The sequence below is a fragment of the Ostrea edulis genome, chromosome 2, assembly GCF_947568905.1.
Source record: "Ostrea edulis chromosome 2, xbOstEdul1.1, whole genome shotgun sequence".
In the NCBI taxonomy this organism is placed as follows: domain Eukaryota; kingdom Metazoa; phylum Mollusca; class Bivalvia; order Ostreida; family Ostreidae; genus Ostrea; species Ostrea edulis.
This window is the reverse complement of record NC_079165.1, coordinates 29,746,675-29,754,124: the sequence shown is the minus strand read 5'-3', so window position 1 is coordinate 29,754,124 and position 7,450 is coordinate 29,746,675.

Here is a 7,450-nt window from a genome sequence, read left to right as displayed (position 1 = left end):
GTTGATGTTTCTGTGCCGTGGAACAATCCCTGTTGTACGACCTAACCGAAGCCTCATTCCGGTGACCACTCATGTACATAATGTGGCGGATCTCAAATCCCTCGTCGTTTAGAGCTTGGATGGATGTGCTTCGGAGACAATGTGCGGTATATTTCCTTGAACAACCAGCATTCCTGGAATGAATTTAGAGAACTGGTGTTGTTTACATGGCTTGATTGTGTACCAGATATCGGTGTTTTCTGGAGAGGTCAGTGCCTCTTTCCTACAATGGTTGAAGAGTGCCTGTGCCTGGGAGTCTGTACGCAAAAGAAAATTTCTAAGCGATGCAACTGGGCAATGTGAATCACCAGTTGCATACATTCTCTTATCGTGGGGTGCCTCTGTGTTCTCAAGTCCACCCTGCTAGTTCTTTTGTTTAGTTTCGTGCAAAAGAGACACATAATCAACACCATTATCATCCCGGAGGAAGAGAGGCGACTGGGGAGTTAACTGCTGGTGGAACTCTAATCACCTGTAAACGAAATGCACTGACAAATCAAACCAAACACGATACCGAAGAGTGACAGCGCCCGGGTTGGAAGTCAAGTAGTTGGAAATTCAGTGGACATCATCTGGTGACACCACAGCCTTGTGTTGTGTAGGTCTCCACAAACCCAGTTCTGTGTTTTCTTTAAGTTTTCCCGTGAGGGCCCCATTTGCTTGTTTGAAAGCTTTGTCACGAACAATATCGATGTCCCTGCCAATATCACTAAGATGGCGGTTGATTGCAGACCTAATGCCTTTAAATGTATTTTTGTGATACTCGTGTGATCTGTTTTCCGTTTCAAATTCCATTTTCGTGATTTTTGGTTGAACTTCAGTGTAAAACCATCTCAAGTGATTATTTAATTCATCAGGTGAAATTGATTTCAAATCCAAATGATGTCCAAATTTCTTAAAACTCCATGAATCTGAAATTCAATTATTAACGTGTTAAATTTAATTGTATTATTTATTTATCTATTTGTTTTTTCGTGTGTGTCTTTATTTTTCTTTCCTGTATACAATTATAATATGTGAAAAGGTAATACTTTGTGAACCCTTTTTCTCAGTTAGAAGAACTGCTTAAATTATCATATATACAATAATAAACTCAAATTGAAACAGTTACCTTTGAATTTTTAATTTATTTTCTTTTATTTCACCCCCCCCCCTCTTTTTTTTCTTGTTGCTTTTGTTTATTTTTATGTAGAATAGGCCTATAGAATTATAAATTATCTACCTTGCAAAATTTTCACTCCCCATTTTGTTTTGTGTTTTGTTGCTGAGGATTGCCTCCCTGCTTCTATTTCATTAACCTCCGGATTTAAACCTTTGTTTTGGCCTCTCACTGAGAACTGGAAGCGGTGGCTTTTGATCTTCTTCAAGGGCCTTTGTTAATTCAGTCATGGCTTCGTCGTTGCTGGTAGAAGCACTTATATCCTGAAATGTATATTCAGCCGGGAGCTCTATTTCAGTGTCTAGTAAAAAGCTTAACACTTCTTCATTTAAATCGCCCTCCTGTTCCATATTGCGCAGTCCAATGATTTCGTTTATATATCTCCGAGATCGAACGTTGCTGCTTGCTCCGTCATATTGGAATTTATAAAGCAGACGATATATATGTATAACTGTGTCGTCACTATATGTATCATGTGCGTTTTTCTTTAAATTAATTTCGTATTTTATTCCTATGTTTGGTTGTGTATATAATTGATAGCAATAAAAAAAAAATCAAACGAATACACACACATTACGTTTACAATGTTTTGTGGAAATTCCCGTTCTATAAATAGCGCTAAAATTAGAACGGGGAAGACGCATTCCAGAGAAAAGTAGGTCCGGCTCTGGCGCGTGTGCTTAGTGCAGATGAACTCTAGACGAAATTTTGACATAGAAATCAAACGAATTTTTCAACCAATCAGCATTGTTGTTAACTCATCACTTTAAAAGTTATTAAATGATCATAAAATACTGTGAAAAATTGAATGTCACCGGCGTTAAGTCAATTGAATGGTTTAAATCATATTTATCTGGGAGAAAACAAATTGTAAATGTAAACAATGCAAATTCAGGTGTATGTAATGTTACATGCGGGGTGCCTCAAGGGAGTTTACTTGGACCTCTTTTATTTCTAGTATATGTGAATGATCTTAGTGCAAGTATTAATCCTGATTGTAAAGTTTTATTATATGCAGACAAAGCCATTTTATTCTCTCATTCTAATACAAACATTATCGCTAAGAAATTATCACTAATGTTAGAAAAATGCCATGACTGGTTGGTGGACAACAAACTCTCACTTCATCTGGGAAAAACTGAAAGTATTTTGTTTGGACCACAACGCAAGCTTAAATCCATCGATAGTAGTTCTTTTTCCATAGATTGTAAGGGTATTAAAATAGATTGTAAAGCATGTGTCAAATACTTAGGAGTTATTTTGGATAATGTATTGTGTGGAGAACAAATCGTTGGTGGTATTATTAAAAAAGCAAATTAACGCCTGAAATTTTTATACAGAAATAAATCATGTCTGTCTCTACTGTCCAGACAATCTCAATGTAATGCTTTAATTCAGTGTTATATTGATTATACGTTTACATCTTGGTACGAATGTTTAACTGTTAAGCTTATTAAGAAAAAACTACAGATTATTCAAAACAAAGTTCTTAGATTTATCTCCTAGAAGTAGTATCAACGATGAAGTATTTGAAAAGCTGGAGTATTTGAACATTAGCAATAGAGTAAAACAGTTTCGACTGAATCACGTCTTTAATATTTTTCATGAAAAATGTCGAGATTTTTTTGAAAAATAATTTTAGAAGAAACTGTTCATCCAGATCAACTAAGCTTAATTTCTTTTTACCAAGGGTTGAGAAAATGGAATAAGAAACTTTTTATTTTAATGGCATCAAAGATTGGAATTCTCTCCCTGATCAAATAAAATGTATAAACAATAAATTTTCATTCAAATCTGCAATTAAAAAACATTTACTCAATGAATGAAGAAAATGGCAGATAGTGACTTCTTGTATTTTTGATCCACATTGTCTTGTTCATACATAGTTATTACAGTTGTTATTTATTCAAAGCTCTGTATTCCAGCAATTTTCAATACTCAGCACTGTTGAAATGTAAGATATTTAAAAGTATTCTTATGTGTTTCTAATCAATGTCTTTCAATATCTTTCTTGTTCGCATTATAATATATTGTGTATGTCATATTATAAGATCAGAAGGACCCCATTGGAAATAAGCCATATGGCTTTCATGGGTTATCATTGGCATAGGCATATACATTAATTTATTGACTGTGCTCTTTAGGTCAAATAGCTGTTAAAGTCTACCGTTTTATCTTATGTATTTAACATCAACTTTTGTTTTAACTATGTGTTCCTCTGTGATATTGTCTTGTATTTATATTGTATATGTGCCTTTTCCTAAATAAATAAATAAACTAAAAAAACCAAACTAATAGTTCGTTTAAAGCAGATTTTTCAATTTACAAGTTAATTCTGAACACAATCAAATAGTTTCTAGTGTTTAGCACAAATCATTTTATTTCAAATATGCTATTTTCTATTAAGCAATCTATACGTAAACAAAAACTTGGCACGAGCCTTGTTTACATAACAAAGAATTTGAATTCTGTATCTCACTTGTAACTTAAAAACTGATATTTAAATTTTGGTTGATCATTAGAAATGCTTTAGTTAAGCATTGTAAACAATAAAATTTTCAGCTCAACTGTGTCCATGCCCCTTCAAGATTGGCAAACCCAGTTCGTACTGTTTACGAAATAAATCTGGTTCGAATTATCCAACCGTATAGACAAATCAACCTAACACGGAACGAGTTAACATTTCATTCTGCTGAAAATCTTAAAGAGTGAGCAGATTGTGAAAAATACTCGCCTACGTATTTTCTTGTTTCATCGAACTCTGTGTATTACATGCAGTGCTGATTTGGTTTATTATTATTTTTTTATATAGTACATATTCCTTTTCATGTCAACCACCAGATGAAAGGCGAATATAAGGAACCCCTGCACCATCAACTTCTTTGTCAGTAGCCTGCTTATTATACCCCTTTTCAGATTGCTATTAAGTAGTCTCCATGGAGGATGCTGCCAAACTACTACTAATTTTGGCAATATTTCTTTTGGTATTCGGCTCATCTGTCGATGAGGGTTCGGGACTGGGACGTTGGGGTAGTTGACCACTAATTCTGCGCCAAATTTAACGCCTCTCCTCCCACCTACTAAAGCAGGGGGCAGGTAATTAATGTGTACCCTCTAGATGACCACTTAATTATTTCAAGGGGCAGTGGATATTCATAGAAAATAGTAATTTCATTAATAAGTTCGTAAAGTTTATTTCGTGGGGCTCTCGGCTAGTTCAAGGCTTTGGCCACATCCACCTCCTACTAAGGGATGGGATGCTACAGGTTTGTGCAAGTTGCACAACTGTAGGAGGGTCCACAGTTTGCTCTGTAAACCAGGCATCACGCAAGAGACAGGTGAGATGCGCAGAGATCTCTACCCCCGTTAGGACGTGGTCACCCGATTAGGACCGGGCACCTATCCCACATAGAGTCCCCTGTGTTGCCTTTGTGTTGGTAGTGAAACTGGTACACTGGCTGCCTCCCCAGTTCCCCACAAAAATTGCATGCGACCCTTTCCACCATATATATAAATTTGCATCCTGTTTCTGATTACAATTAATAAATATTCAATCTTGTATTACTCTTGTTAATCCAGCTGCTAAGCAGCCTATCGGGGATTGCAGGGCAAGATTTGACATACCTACTAGGTTTATTCAACATGTATTAGATCAAGGTTAACTACTCAATTCAGGCAGTAGGTCAAATGTCTTGCGGCTAGTTGTGCTGCATATTTATTAATGCTTGATCTTAGCAGAGAATATCCTAGTTAATTTTAAGATATCAGAAGTCGGATCTTGGTCAATGAAGTCAATTCTATTAATTCAATTTAAAGTTAGGAATTACACTAATTTATTATTTATAAATGCAAGTTCAATTATTTTCGATCTTTTATAAAGTTTTTGTAAATCTATATGTAGGAGTTGGTAGCAGGAGTATATGTTGTTACAAGATAATTGATTAACATACTTAGAATGAGGAAATTTCCATCGATTTCCAAGATTTTTTCGGTCATATGGAGACGTCGCCAGTTGTAGGTGAAGTACAGTACTTGAGGCCATAGCAGTGAAGGTTCTTTAACGTGCCAACGCATGCCGCCACAGGGGACCGTTTCTAAGGTCACATCCGTAAGACCCATGATTCTCAATTCTAAATGCTAAGAACTGTCGCGGTGGTCTACAAGTTGGAGCATTCGCCCCGCATGAGGAAGGCCGGGGTTCGAATCCCGGGCGCAACAGACCTTAGTCGTTAAAACAGGTAGTGACAGTTCCATCGTCAAACACTCGGCTTCAGGTATGAATGTCACGGGTTTTGGGAGATGATTTTAAAAACGGATATCCCGTGTCACAGTAGGTGTGGCACGCTAAAGAACCCTCACTGCTCAATGGCCGTAAGCGCCGAGCGAAGACCTAAATTTGAAGCCCTTCACCGATATTGGTGACGTCGCCATATGAATGAAAAATACTCGAGTCAACATCTAAATACCAAGCGTTTGGCGAAGGAGCAATCACGATCTATGTTTACGTCCTAGGTTTGACGCGGCCGTGGCACGAGCGGAACATGAACTTCCGGTTACGAAACAAAAGCTACACTATGTTAACGTTGATGGACAAACACCACCAAATGTTTTCCCATAGACTTCCATACAAATTCCAATCACTGTCAATTATTTATTAAGCCAATTTTTAAAAAACCAGTCACCATTCAGCAAAGTTCATCATCCCCCCTTCAAAATTCCACCAAAAAATATATGGCTTGCCGTTGCGTTTTTCCTTCAAATTTTGGCCTGTTTACAACTAGTGTAGATCCGCACTGAATGAAATTGTTCATTCAAATATCACCTCTCCACTCAGATCTTCCTTTATAACTTCTGTATCTTTCTACATATTCTGTTATGTCACCTGTCATTTTTATCACTTATATTTCACTATTAAATTCCATCACAAAGATTTTCTGTTAATGACCAATCAGATCTCCTGTCAACTTTTCTTCTCCGCACAACTTTGGGTGTCCACAATGGCGGCAACCTGTAGCTAGGCAATTCTGGTGTTTTTCCTATAACCAAATGGAAAACAAAGTGAAAAAGTGGCCAATTTGACATTTTTAGATAACATGCACATAGTACATGTAAAATATGTAACATGAAAAAATTACATGAAAAAACATGTAAATTATGACTATCTATATAATGTAACCCCTCACACATGATGAACTCAACTGTGATACGAAACTGTGTTGAATGTCAACTTTATAATGACTTTTTACAGTGCTTATTGAAGTAAAAAAAATGTAAATAACAGTCTTATTTTTTTATGTTTTCAAGAGGATGTGAGGATTCACATGTAATTTACATATTCAGGGTACATTCTACCCGGTTTTTGAAAAAATGGCCAAAAAATCTTAATTTATCAAGGAAAAATGCTTTCAAAATGCATTTACTTTTCCAATACAGAATGAATTCACTAAGCTGCTGACAGCCAATTAATAGAAGGTTATCAAAACATATGAGGGGTAATCTGATCTAGTAGTGTTGTTTCTCTGTAGCAGTAAAACTGTCACTACCCTCTTTAACTCAGATACATTTTGCAGTGAGAGTTGCTTGCTAATTCCTATCATGATAATAAATTATTACACGATATCACTTAAACTTGACATGATGCTGATAGAGCACTGGAAAAAGCACATCACAAGTGAATTTCACTTCAGACAGAATATTCCTAGCAGAATTATGTCAGTTTTCAAAGATGGGAAAATTCAAAAAAGGGAATAATTATGGTTTTAAGCCAAAATATGTGCCTCACAACAAGGGGAAATTACATGAAAAAAAAAAAGAAAAGAAAACTCACCTGCACCATTCACGAGAGTTGACAGGGAAACCCTACAACTGGTGACGCATCCACCCTCTCTGTGCGAGGAGCAGGAAATGATGCTCAGGCCTGGGTGCCACCGACTGCTTCGGCCAAGACCCCTGAAAAAGGAAGGAAACCATGAGACTTTAAATCAGGCTGAATCCTCAGGGTAACGATTACAATTCTTCTAACTTTCTTAAATTATGAAACAAAACCTCTTTGAGTAGAAAATATTTTTTCTAATTCTCAGAATAGGCCCACATATGGCCAAATTGGCTGAAATAAGGGGTATCCCTAAGATCCTGTAAATTTAATTAGCTTAATTAATTTTATAATTAATAAACTCTCTAAATTATAGCAACATTACAATAATTGTTCATTCATATGAAGAGAAAGTTACAAAAAAACAGTTATTAGGGACT